Source organism: Heterodontus francisci, chromosome 8 (genome assembly GCF_036365525.1).
Source record: "Heterodontus francisci isolate sHetFra1 chromosome 8, sHetFra1.hap1, whole genome shotgun sequence".
NCBI classification, from domain to species: domain Eukaryota; kingdom Metazoa; phylum Chordata; class Chondrichthyes; order Heterodontiformes; family Heterodontidae; genus Heterodontus; species Heterodontus francisci.
In genome coordinates, this window is record NC_090378.1 from 109,145,239 (window position 1) to 109,159,772 (window position 14,534).

Consider the following 14,534-nt stretch of genomic DNA (forward strand, 5'->3'; position numbering starts at 1 on the left):
AGTGTAACTCAACATAGACTACTGAAGCACACAGTAATTTACATTTGGATTTCACTTAAGAACTGCTGGTCTTGGACCTTCATTCACCGTAAACTGAAAGCAAGTCCAGAGTTTCATCAACCAGAATCCCCTCAGTGTCAAAGCATCTGATATCAGTCAGTGAGGGTAAATGCAGTAAATCTGCTGGCATAGACATACTCTACATTTTACTGCTAATAGGACATCAATAAAACTGCGAATGCTGCAGAGGCACATCAGCTCAGAAACACATCTACAGCCAAGAATAGGATCATGCTCCTTAGACATGTAAATATAGTGTCCAATTCTATGGGTCACCCCTCTGACAGCTCAGGGTGGACTGTGTAGTATGCCACTGAGTTAGATAGTCCACAAGTGTCAGGATCCATCCCTAGTATGTGCAGATTTGGCTCTCAGCTGGTAAGGCGGGCTAGAAGCGATCTCACCAACCTCCCACCCTACTTCTCATTCGATTAAAAAAGGATAAAAAAAGTCAACAAGAAAAACTTCCCACTCCTCATCACCAACACCTCTGTTGAACAATATGCCTAAGGGATGCAAAGGAAGGAGTACAGAATAAGGCTGGGAAATGCAATGCCTCCATCAAATAGCCTGTCACATACATTCATAGGGGTCATCCACATGAATAATGACAGGAGCCATCCACAAATTGTGCCATGGTAGCAGTCAATGCCTTCTGGCAAAATCAAAAAGCATAGATGTAGGCCATTTGGCCCATCATGCCTGTGGCAGCTCTTTGAAAGAGCTATCCAATTATTTCCACTTCTCCATTCTTTCCCCATAACTCTGCAAATTATTCCTTTTCAAGTGCTGTATTTATCCAATGCCCTTTTGAAAGTTACAATTGAATCTGCTTCCACCGCCCTTTCAGGCAGTGCATTCCACATCATAACATTTGCAGTATAAAAACGCTTCTCCTCTTACCCCATAGGTTCTGTTGCCAATTACCTTAAATTGGCAAATTATAGGGCAATTGAAGGGAAATAAGTGAGATGGAAAAAAACACCTGCATACTTACTGAGTGAACCCAAACATAAGTTACGTTGGGAGGCATTTCGGCATCCAGATTGTGCACATATATAATCTCGCACCATTCCTGAATGGGAAAGCCCCTTTGGAACAAGTAGTGCAAAATCCTTTCTGTTCCAAAACCCTGCCCACCCATGACAAAAACATACGGAATTCTCCAAAGAGGACATCAAAAACATGGTCACTTTAAAATAGAAATCTCAGCCCTCTCCCCATCCTCGGAGAAAATAAACAAGATGCAGAATCTCAGGTGGTAAAAAAGCCACACAATTAAACAGAAGCATGCTTCCTAAAACCCAAGTACGTGTCACACCTTGTGGTTTGTCGGTCAGATTTTAAAATGCCAGAGGAACTTCAGGAGCAATTGGGATAAAATTCCCCTTCAAAACAAAAAGTGGAAAAATCCAACTTAAGGGTAAAAATAAGTTTTGTTTTGTTAAACTTTCCCATAGGAAAATGGAATTTAAAGAATACAAAAATCACTCATTTTTAGCAATCTCTACCACACTCAGAGACGTGCTTCCACGTCTTTCATTCCTCTGCATGAAATAAACAGAAACTCCCTCGGGCACCGAGAAGAACGGCTAAAAGCATTTCAGCACCAGGCCCTTGGCCAAGGCGTAGCCACATAGTAAATAAGATTATCACTGCATCAATTCCTCAGAGATATGTAGGACTGCGAGCACCAGCCACCCCTGTCATAATGCTCAGTCCCCATGACGACCGTGTGCAGCCTGTACGTCCATGCTCAATGCCCTGGCTATGGCAGCACTCCAGAACAAAGACTCACTGAACTGTTTCTAACAAGGCACTGCAGGGCCACACTGCAGATTAGCAGTGAAGCAGAAGGGGCCAGCGATACTTTCATAGCCGCCAGTCACGTGACCATCATGCCACCCACCCCTCCGCCTGCAAACAGAAATTTAAAAGTTAAAAAATAAAATTCATCCGGCCTAACTTCCCTCCCCTCTGGCAGGTGTTGATTGACCCTCAACGCCAGTCGGAGTACCAGTCCCACAAGCTGCCATTCCTTCATGTGAAAGTTGGGAATTCACAACTGGTTTGCCAAGAAAGGTTCTGATCAGATTAGGAATTCTGTAAGCTCCAAATAAAATGTCTGTTTTGCAATTCTCTGTACCAGAGCCCACTTCAATCAATGCAAAAGAGAGAGAGAGATTAAATTTGGAAAATGAGATTGGTCGCTCAGGGTGAAATTTTGGCAGTGGATATGGACTACACAAAGAAACCCACATACACATTTCTGCTTTTGTCAAGAATTCTACACTATGCTAAACAAGTGAGGTGGTGTGTTTGGGCTATTGGAATTCTACACCAAAGGCGTGTGGGCCGTTCCTTTGAAATTTTGTACCTGGTCTGCATTTTACTTGAAATGTACTTGACAATACTTATGAAATGACAACCGAGTTTCTCACCCCCGATTCAGAAGGGGAAGATGGTGGCGGAGTAGAAATGTCATTGAACTAGTAATCCAAAGGCCCAGATTAATGCACTGGGAACCTGGGTTCAAATCCCACCATGGCAGTTGGTGGAATTTAAATGTAATTAATAAATAAAATTTTGATTAATAAACATCTGGAGTTGAAAGCTCGTCTCAGTAATGATGGCCACGAAACTATTACTTGTCATAAAAACCCATCTGATTTACTGATATCTTTTCGGGAAGGAAATCTGCCGTCCTTACTTGGTCTGGCCGACATGCGACTCCAGACCCATAACAATGTGGTTGACTCTTAACTGCCCTCTGAAATGGCCTCGCAAGCCACTCAGGTGTCAAGGGCAATCAGGGATGGGCAACAAATGCTGGCCTTGCCAGCGACACCCACATCCCATGAAAGAATAAAAAAAAGTCCCACTCCAGAGATTTAAGCAAACATAATCTAGGCTGACACTCCCACTGCAGTTCTGAGAAAGTGCCGGACTGTCAGAGGTTGCGAGGAGACATCAAGCTCAGGCCCGTCTGCCCTCTCAGGTGGACGTTAAAAATTTCCTGGCACTATTTTGAAGCACAGCAAGGCAGTTCTCCCCCAGTGTCCTGGCCAATATTTATTCCTCAGCAAACGTCACAGAAACAGATTACCTGGTCATTAGCTCACTGCTGATTGTGAAATCTTGCTGTCCACTAAATAACTGCCGCATTTCCTACATTACATTAGTGACCATACTTCAAAATTGTATCATTGGCTGTGAAGCACTTTGGCACATCCTGAGGTTGGGAAAGGCGCTGTATAAATGCACGTTTGCTTTTTCAAGGGACTGAATTTCAGGTGGTCTGTATCTGATGGTGGAGTTCAAACTGAGTAAGGTGTGTTTCAAGTAGTAAAGCACGGTTTTATTTCTCTTGCCTTGCTGCATGCTCTTTTCAATCTTGGTGGTATTTTGTGTTATGGGCCTTGATGCTTTGCCCTAGTTTCTCAAGAAAACATAAAAAGGTTTTGTTCATGCTGTTTCCTCCAACAGACATGCCCCATCTGCTGCTGGTTGACTGTTAATGAAGTGAGATTCAAGACACACAGTGTGGGAAGTCACCACCTTCCTCTGACCCAGTTTGGAACAGAACAGCTGTGTTCCGGACTCATCTTATCTATAAAACCATAAAGCCAAGAGGAGCCAGCTTCCCTCTGCTGCATGAAGATACATTATATAAAATCAATTCTCCAAAAACAGGGAAACCCCCTCACACAAATTTGTTATCCCAACTGGCAAAGTTCAACTTCAAGCATAAAATAATATAGAGGAACTACAGACAAGACACCGAAGGACCTGATTAACAATCACATCCTTCAAAGTGATCTGCTCTGGTCTTCCGACAAAAATTGAAGAATCATTCAAGAAGCGGTTTAACACTGTGATTGGATTTTGGTGGCAGGGAGCAGTTGTAATTTTTAAACAATGTTTACCTAGAAAACAAGGGGTTGTCCATTTAAGACAGAGGTGAGGAGAAATTTCTCAGAGGGTTGTGAGTCTTGGAATTCTCTTCCTCAAAAGGCGGTGGAAGCAGAGCCTTTGAATATTTTTAAGGCAGAGGTAGATAGATTCTTGATAAGCAAGGTGGTGGAAGGTTATCGGGGGTAGGTGGAAATGTGGAGTAATCAGTTCAGCCATGAACTTATTGAATGGCGGAGCAGGCTCGAAGGTCTGAGTGCCCTACTCCTGCTCCTAATCCGTATGCTCGTATGATGAGGGAGATGGGCTGAACGGCCTCCCACATTGGTACTTTGTAACAGCCCCTAATGGCTCACCAGAGAATTACACAAATTTGATTTCAGTTTAAAAATACTGAAGCGTGGAAGAAACTACTTTTTAGGAACATTGAAACAGGGACAAGGCCATTTAGCCCCTCGAGTCTGTTCCACCATTCAGTGAGATCATGGCTGATCTGTGACATAACTCCATATACTCACCTTTGCCCCATATCCCTTAATGACTTTGATTAGCAAAAATTTATCAGATCAATTGTTAATATTAAAACTGAAATCATCAATTTCCAGAAGAGAATTCCAAACTTCTACTACCCTTTGTTTGAAGTGTTTCCTAATGCACTTCTGAAAGGTCTGGCTCTAATTTTTAGGTTATGCCCCCAGTCCCAGATTCTGCAACAACTGGATATAGTTTCTCTGAATCTACCCTATTTGTTCTCCTTAATATCTTGTAAACATCAATGAAATCACCCATTAACCCTCCAGGCTCCAGGGAATACAACCCCAGTTTGTGTAATCTCTCCGTAAGTTCAGGTAACATTCTGGTAAATCTACGTTGCCAAAGCCAGTATATCCATCCGAAGGTGCAGTACCCAGAATTGCTCACAGTACTTGAGGTTAGAGGCCTGCTACCCGACCCGAACCCAACTGGACCCAACAACATGTGTCGGGTTTGGGTCAGGTCGGGCCCACCTTCAGGCTCCAGCTTTCGGGCTCAGGTCGGGTCGGGTCAAGTCCAAGTTGAGTCAGGTCAGGCCGGGCCGGACATGCAGGGTCAGTGCTGTGCTGGTAAGTATTAAAAACAAAAAAACAAAAAAAAAAAAAAAAAAAAAACTTACCTGAGCTGGGAGTCCGGGATGAAATGGAGTCTGCGTAGTGAGTGAGTGCCATCACTATGATATCATCACGCATGCGCGGCAGCTTCGTGGTGGTTCCGAGTCGGGAAGTAAGCAAACGGATGGCTGGGTCGAGTCGGGTCGGGTCAGGCTTGGAGCAAAAGCGGAGGGACTCGGGCCGGGTCTGGCTCGGGTCCACGGTGGTTCGGTCGGATTCGTTTTCCCGACCCAAAGTAGGCCTCTACTTGAGGTGTGGTCTAACCAGGGCTTTGTTTAGCTAAAGCAAGACTTCAATCCCTGTGTACTCTGGTCCTCTAGATATAAAGGACAACATTCCATTAACCTTTTTGATCATCTGTACCATGATATTTGAATGAGCTATGTATTTAGATACCCATGTCTCTTTGGACCTCCATTGTTTCTAGCTTGTCACCATTTAGAAAGTCTCCTGTTTATTCCTTTTTAGGTTCAAAGTGGATGACCTCTCATCTGCCTACATTGAAATCCATTTGTCACAGTTTTGTCCATTCCCTTAATCTATCACTAACTCTTTGTAATTTTATGCTTCCATCTACACTGCTTAGAATGCACCTATCTTTGCATAATCGGCATATCTGGATATGTGTTATCCACCGTCTGAACTTAAAAGTTCCTGATTCAAAAGTCACCGTCTCGGCTTAGCTTTCACAATGAGATGCAAAGTTTAGCTTTTTCTACCCAGGGAAAACAAATGCAAGTTGAATTAATTTTAGTGGAGAACTACTATTTTGAATCCAGCATTAGTACCAGGGCTTTACATTGTAATTACAACTCTGTCTCGACACAATCAAGGAAGGAAATGAACCGTAGCCTTTGTTATCAACATCAATCCCACTTTCTGCAGCATGCCCCGTGGCAAGTAAGGGAATGCATTCCACTTCCTATCATCGAAAGCTAGTCAATGAGAACAGTATTAACCCTGAATGACAAGAGCAGGTCTGCATGTAAATTTTTTCCCCCCCAAAAAACACAAGATGACCCATTTCACAGATCCTGCCTAATCTTCTCACTGCACTCAATTTATCAGAATAACTATGCTCACAGATGCCCTCCACAATTCTCCCTAAAAAGGTCACCATTTCTTCTCTCCCTCCCGCTCTTGTACAATCACTTTCCCAGCCAGATGTCGTCTAGCTCCCCAGTCTCAAGCCTTCAGACAGGTCTGATGTGCAGCACTTCTGCATTCCTCTGTCCCTGTGCAAAAAAGACTTAGTTATATAGTACATTTCACGGATTCAGGAGGTCCCAGAGTGCTTTACAGCCATTGAAGTACTTTTGAAATGTAGTCACTGTTGTCATTTAGGAAACACAGAAGCAACAGGGATTAAGGAAAGGTAACCTCTGTCTCACTGCTCTTTGGCCCAGTTCCTCTGTATGCATCCCATGTCAGTCAGTACACCATCTCGTGTGGTTTTAAGGTGCCACATTAAACAGTCAGCAAAATGTGCACATTCATTCAGTTACCAGGCAAATCCACAGAATTTGCATATTTAAAAATCACTTGGGTGCTTGTCACATGTTGCAAGCCATCAACTCTTAACTGAAGATGTGGTGTGACACAGGTTATAGATTGGCAAGGAGAAGGGCAGGCATAACAAGGAAAAAGTTACCTGAACAAAGGATGAGGGTGGCGCAGAGATGTGGAGCACATTTACAAGGAGAAACAAAGATTAGGACAATTGGGAAGTTAGCGATGCTGAACATGAGCATGGGCCACAAGCAACACAGAGATCAAGCATGGAAGAATGACAGAGGAGGGAAAAACCTGAAACAGAATGACTTGTGTTTATATCGCACCTTTAGCATAATAAAACATCACAAGGTGCTTCACAGATACATTATAAAACAAAATATGACACTAAGCCACGTGAGGAGATGTTAGGACAGATGACCAAAAGCTTGGTCAAAGAGGTAGGTTTCAAGGAGTGCCTTAAAGGAGGAAAGCGAGATAGAGAGGCGGAGAGATTTAGGGAGGGAATCCCAGAACTTAGGGCCTAGGCATGGCTACCAATGGTGGAGCGATTAAAATCAGGGATGATCATGAGGCTGGAATTAGAGGAGCGCAGATCTCTTGGAGGGTTGTGGGGCTGGGGGAGATAACAGAAATAGGGACAACAGATGACACGGTTAAAATTCCATTCTGAATTTACTAATAATTTAACTTGGTTCTGCCTATGGAGTTTCCAAGAAACACGACCGAGATCAATTATTTACTAGTATTGATTTTTTTAAAGCACCACAGCCCAATCATGCTGTCACGTTATTGTAGGATGAAGTCTACTCAAGAAACTATCAGGGCATAATTTGCATTGCCACGTAATTGCACTGTTATAGAGTCAGAATCATTTACGGCACAGAAGGAGGCCTTTCTTGTCAGACAGATGTAGAATACAGCTGCTGCAATGCTTTACAGAGCAGTTTCAATTTAGTTATGTTCTTTTCACGTTTGGAAGTTTAACAGCTTCTTTAAATAGTGATGGGAATAGTTTATGTGAAACTTTAGATCATGGGAATCCTTCACAGAGTCATCCTGTCAGGCAGGTAAACAATTACACAAACCTCTCAATATCCCCCAGCAACATGTTATTTACAGACACTGCACTGCAAATCGATCTCCAGATTTTCAATGTTACAGCATGTAAAACAATTCTAACAGCACAATCTTCCTGCAAGAGCTTCCATACTAACATTTAAGGTCCAGGGATAGGCATCAACATGTTGCACCACCAACATCTGACAAAATTATTGACTCAGCCATGGCCATGGGGGCAATCAATCTGTATATAAAGTGGATAGCCAACCTAATGCTATCAAAACACAGACCAATTTAAAACGCATTTCTCCCTATTTTGAGAGATACCTGGCATTGTTTTTGCTGGCACAAGCAGTCAATGTCTGCCTGTACACTTGATGTAGCGATGCGGAGAATCCAGATAGTTGTCCATCTGTTAGGAGTGATCTTGATCTCTCTCTCCCCTCTTGTTCACTGTCTCCCTCCGAGTCAATCCCTACCCCCTCTCTGTGTCCATCCCTCTCCTCCCCCTCTCTCCCCCCTCCTCTCTCTCTCTCTCTCTCTCTCTGCCCCCTCCCCACCGCCCCCCGACAGTTGCAGAAAGCGAGTTTTTTTTTTAAATTGCAGCTGTCAGGTCCTGGGTGCGGGAACAGCAGTTTCTGAATTATGGAAAAGTGCATGATTTTCCAGCAGGCTTTTCAAAAAAATTCAGAACCTGCCAGGAAACCACGAACTTGTCGAAGTTCAGAAACCGCTGTTCCCGTTCCCAGGACCTGACTGCTGTGAAACTGATGCAATTTTTTTTTTCAAGTCGGACTGGTCCAGGAGAAGCAATCAATAGGCAATTTCTCATCCCTGAAATTACCAGCCACGGACCTCAAAATATTTACCACTGACACGTGACCAACCCCTGTTAAGGACCCCTCAGATACTCTCTGAAGTTTGCACACACAGGGAGTTCCTGATTGGTGCTGTGTTTTCTGGCATACCATCCTCTACCTTGCTGAGGCCAAGCGCCAACTGTCAGGCACTTCTTCCCACCTCCCCCTGGACCATGACCCCACCACCAAACATCAGGACAATCAATGACCTCATCGCCTCCGGAGATCTTCCCTCTACAGCTTCCAACCTTATAGTCCAGCAACCCCGGACAGCCCGCTTCTACCTCCTTTCCAAAATCCACAAACAGGACTGTCCTGGTAGACCCATCATTTCAGTCTGTTCCTGCTCCACTGAACTTGTTTCTTCCTATCTTGACTCTATCTTTTCTCTCCTGGTCCAGTCTCTTCCCACCTACATCCGTGACTCTTCTGATGCCCTATGTATTTTCGACAATTTCCAGTTTCCTGGCTCTAATCACCTCCTCTTCACTATGGACGTCCAATCGCCCTACACCTCATCCCACACCAAGACAGTCTGAGGGCTCTCTGCTTCTTCCTCGAACAGAGGCCCAACCAGTCCTCATCCACCACCACCCTCCTCCGCCTGGCCGAACTTGTTCTCACATTGAACAACTTCTCCTTCAACTCCACTCACTTCCTTCAAATAAAAGGTGTTGCTACAGGTACCTTCATGGGTCCTAGTTATGCCTGTCTTTTTGTGGGATATGTGGAACATTCCTTGTTCCAGACCTACTCAGACCCCTCCCCCAACTCTTTTTCTGGTACATTGATGACTATCGATGCCATTTCCTGCTCTTGCCCCGAACTGGAAAACTTCATTAACTTTGTTTCCAATTTCCACCCATCTCTCACCTTAATATGGTCCATCTCCGACACTTCCCATCCCTTCCTTGACTTCTCTGTCTCCATCTCTGGGGATAGACTGTCCATTAATATTCATTATAAGCCCATTGACTTCCACAGCTACCTTAACTACACTTCCTCACACTCTGCTCCCTGTAAGGACTCCATTCCATTCTCCCAGTTACCCCATCTCCGATGCATCTGTTCAAATGATGAAACCTTCCACAACAACGCTTCTGACATGTCTTCCTTTTTCCTCAACCGAGGATTCCATCCACCCGCACCACTGCCCCCACCCCCCAAACTGTGGTTGACAGGACCCTCAACCGTGTCCGACCCATTTCCCGCACCTCTATCCTCACCCCTTCCCCTCCCTCCCAGAACTACAACAGGGTTTCCCTTGTCCTCATCTTCCACCGCACCAGCCCCCACATCCAAAGGATCATCCACCATTTTTGCCACTTCCAGCATGATGCCACTCCCCCTCCCCTTTCAGCATTCCAAAGGGATCATTCCCTCCACAACACCCTGGTCCACTCCTCCATTATCCCCAACACCTTGTCCCCTTCCCACTGCACCTTCCCATGCAATCGCAGGAGGTGTAATGCCTGCCCTTTTGCCTCCTCTCTCCTCACCATCCAAGGCCCCAAACACTCCTTTCAGGTGAAGTAGCGATTTACTTTCAATTTAATATACTGTATTTTGCTGCTCACAATGTGTCGCCTCTACACTGGGGAGACCAAACGCAAATTGGGTGACTGCTTTGCGGAAGAACTCCGCTCAGTCCGCAAGCATGACTCTGAGCTTCCAGTTGCTTCCCATTTCAATTCACCACCCTGTTCTCATGCCCACATTTCTGTCCTGGGCTTGCTGCAGTGTTCCAGTGAACATCAAGGCAAGCTCGCGGAACAGCATCCCATTTACCGATTAAGCACACTCGGTCTGCAAGTATGATCCCGAACTTCGGGTTGCTTGCCATTTTAATTCTCCACCTTGTTCCCATGCCCACATTTCTGTCCTCGGCCTGCTGCAGTGTTCCAGTGAACATCAACGCAAGCTCGAGGAACAGCACCTCATTTACCGATTAGGCACTCTACAGCCTTCCGGACTGAACATTGAGTTCAATAATTTCAGAGCATGACTGGCCCTTTATTATTTGATTTTTATCTTTTTCTTTATTATGTGCCTGTCTGAAACTTGGTTTTTCATATTTGTGCTTTTGGACAGCTGATCATTATTCTGTCATTAACACTCTCTCTGCACTAATGTTTTGTCTTTCATCACACCATTAGCACACTCCCTTTGCCTTTGTCCCATGACCTCTGTCAGTTAACCTCTCCAGCCCTCTGCCTTATCACACACCTTCCCTTTTGTTCTCTTCCACCAACCTCCCCCCGCTACCCCCAACCCCCCACTTCACTTGCTTAAAACCTATTACATTTCTCACATTTGCCAGTTCTGATGAAGGGTCACTGACCTGAAACGTTAATTCTGCTTCTCTCTCCACAGATGCTGCCAGACCTGCTGAGTATTTCCAGCACTTTGTTTTCATTTCAGATTTCCAACATCAGTAGTATCTTGCTTTTATTTAAGCTCCTAATCTTTGTTGGGCTCTTCATGGAAGCAAACGCTTTTGAGGAAAATGCAGTATGTGTCATACTTAGAAGCAAACCTCACTGCAGCCAATTCAGAAAGACCAGTAATCTGTCGAAAGACTAGCAACAGAATGCATATACCAGACCTCTTGACTAAGTTACAATTGTGTGCAGTAGTGAACAAACATTTTGGTGCAGCAGGTCCCTTGAAATACCTACAGTCCCAGAAGAACCCTGTCCAAACCTGTGAAAGACCATGGCAGTGACCCGAAAAGGATACAGAGGCACTGGAAAAGGTGCAAAAAAGATCTACAAGAATGATACAAGGCCTGAGGGGGTATAACCACCAGGAAACATTGAACTGGCTGGGGTTCTTTTCTTTATAAAGTAAACAGCTGAGGGGTGACCTAGTAGAGGTCTTTAATGTTATGAAAGGATTTGATAGGGGAGACGTAGAAGATGTTTTCACTTCTGGGGGCGGGGTGGTGGGAGTCCAAACCTAGGGTCCATAACCATACAATATTCACGAATAAATCTAGTAAGAATTCAGGCAAAAACCTTCTAATACAGACAGTGGTTAGAATGTGAAACTTGCTACCAAAAGTGAGTAGTTGAGGCAACTAGCATAGATGCATTTCAGGGGAAGCTAATTAAGTACATGAGGCAGAAAAGAATACAAGGATATGATGGGGCTAGATGAAACCGAAGAGGAGGAGACTCACGGGGAGCACAAACACTGGCACAGACCAGTTGAGCCGAACGGCCTGTTTCTATGCTGTAAGTTTTATGAAAAGATAGTGTCAACACTATCACATGTTAAAGCAATGCGCCAGTAAACCAAAAATGCAAGAATATGATGAAGGATGAAAAGGAAGGTATCCTTTGGGGATTCATTAGGATCATGTAGGGGAACATCCCCTTTCCTTCCACCAACCCCCAATCTCGGGAACTCAATATGACGAGCTGTGTAGCAGAGTGGGGGTTGGTAGAGGAAATGCTGTGAAGATCTGAAGATGCAGGACCATTCTCTCCCACTCCAATCAAAGAGCGGTCCTAAAATGCTGGAAAAAAAAATAAAGAGCATGCAAGCAAACCGGAGTCCAGGGAACAGCGGCCCTTTTGATCACAGGCAGGCTGTACAGGACTCTCGGCCAGCACTGTTGCAGATCATTTTGTCAAATAAAATCTTATGAGGCATTCAATAAAAAAAGGGTCCAAGTGTGATATTTGAGCAATAAAACCTTTTTCAATGCCCAACAGCAGGAACAAAGATTATTTCTTTTTAATTTCACACAGAGATGAAGGATTGTATTGTCTGTATCTGAATAAATGCATGTGGATGAATATGCTGAGCTCCTCTGGTAACCCTCTCAGCAGCACAGCGAGCTTATTGTTTTACTCTATCATGGCAACACTCAGTCCTTCAAGGTCAGACGATTAGTGCACTGAGAGCCATTTTTAATTAAAACCAAAAATCACAATCTCTTCATGTACACTTTGTTACAAAAGGCATTTTGTTCTGGGGGGGGTGCGGGGGGGGGAAGCTGCAAAATAAAAACTATACTTTTTGTTACGAGGTGGTGAGAAAGGGGTCAAGGGTTCCCTCTCAGCCTTCACCTGGCCTTAACATAACATGGCTTAATTTTAAACACATTGTTTTTTTTAAGCTTCCCCTTCGTGAATCCTTGTTCATTAACTTCCGATTATAAGGCAAAAAAACTAGCCAAACAGGTTTTCTTAGGTTTAAAGAAAAAAGGTTGAACTTTATTAAGTTTAAACAAATTTGGTTAACGCCTACAGATACGTGACGTGCCCAAGCTAGCATCCATACGCGATACACACATGCAGATAGAGACAGAAAAGAGCAGAAGAAATACAGTGAAAAAGTTTGAGGAAATATCTGAAGATGGCTTTGGTTACTGTTCAAACTTGCTGTAAAGTCCTTGATTGTAGACAAGTCTTGCTTTTCATTGGGGCCCAGTAGTATTCTTAAACCTTGTTCAGTGTAGAAGACTTTACTCTCTCTGGGGTTCACATCTCTTCAGTGGGTCCAAAGGCTGGACTCACTCCAGGAGCAAACAGTCTTCTTAGTTCAAACTCTTCGTACAATTCAGAAAAACGCAGGTTGCCAAGCAGGTAAGTCAAGTGACTGGCTGGTCTGACCACGTCGGTTTGTGGATTCTCTTGTCTTAGCCAACCCTGTAATGTCCCTGCTTACGCACAATACCTGGTGTCTAAGTCCATTGTGGGTTAAATTGAAGCAGAGAATAGCCCCTTTGTCCCTCCAAGTACTGTGTTAGTATGCAAAAATGTTTTTCCAGCCAAGTGTCTGGTGATTTTTTTTTTAAACAAGTCCTTTCTTCACTCCAGAAACAGTTTAAAATCAATGTTCATATGACAAAATTAATAAGCCTCACTCTTGGCAGGTGGAGGCCTGCATGACATTTTCCTTAAGGATGATACTGGTCGTGAAACAGTTATGAAGCTTTTTAATTTACCCAGTATTAATGCTGCACCTCTGTGCGGTCAAAAGGTTTCAATTTTCATCACGGGCCCTTGTTGATCAGTCATGGGAAGACAGTAGAGGGAGCGATAAGGTTGGGATGTCCAATGAAAAATTTGCATGTCGAGCGAGGACAGATTTGGGTTTGGCTTCAAATTCCCAACCATCATCACCAAATAGTTTGATGGCAATTACAGTCCAAGAACATATTTACATAATGACCACTTTGGGTGAGGAAGGGTAAGGGGGAAGAAACAGACTCTTATTTCCACTCTGCAATTCCTTATAATCCCCATTCCCATTCCACACTTAACAAATCACAATTTAAAAACTGAACCCACTGTAATGAGTTCCTCAGCAAAGAGAACTGAAACTCATGTGCAACATCCTGTGTCCCACCAATTCCATGTCACACTCATTAAGCTTAATGAGTTGTGTTATCAGACAGGACCACTAGCATTAATTATAAAGCATATCTTGCTCCACTCCAACTCAAACAATATTAGAAACCAAGTCTTCAAGAATCATTTGCCAAAAGACAACAAATAACTTTTTTTTTAAAATCCACTCAAAGCTTGCTGGCATAACAGGAGGAAATGTGGTCAAACTGGGAGTGCCTCCAATGCAAGTCATAGCAAGCTGTGAACCCAGCCTGATCAGCTTGGGTGAAGGATGGACCGATGGAAGTCATTTAACAAGAGTCAGTGAGATGCCACCCAACCTCAACAAGTTATCAAGCAAAATTCCAAGAATTCGCTTCAAGCCCACAATGATTGTCCTCATCTCTAATTCTCTTGGTTACTTGTCTGTAAACATCTTCCCCAGGTCACCAAGGTTTCTGTTGTTTATTACTTAAAGCACATGACTTCCAGCAAGGCTGTTTTTAAACAACATCACAGTGTCCTTTCAATGAACTGTCAACAATAAAGCAAAGTTCAGCTTCTACGAAATCTTCAGCCTTCCAAGGAATCCATCTCCACATATTTAAATAGAAGTCCACAAAAACATATAAACAAAA

General features: G+C 43.8%; 1 protein-coding gene across 3 annotated transcripts in view; it reads right to left on the reverse strand.

Moving 5' to 3' along the window:
* LOC137373077 (neurogenic locus notch homolog protein 2-like) overlaps nt 1-14,534 on the reverse strand; it is a 164,491-nt gene that overhangs the window by 106,199 nt on the left and 43,758 nt on the right. Inside the window, exon 1 of one of the 3 annotated variants that reach the window (XM_068037925.1) lies at nt 5,126-5,423. The exons of the other annotated variants lie outside the window; for them this stretch is intronic. The gene's annotated coding sequence lies outside the window, so the exon portion shown is untranslated. Of the gene's footprint in view, nt 1-5,125; nt 5,424-14,534 lie in introns of those variants that run through there. 3 annotated transcript variants of the gene reach the window in all.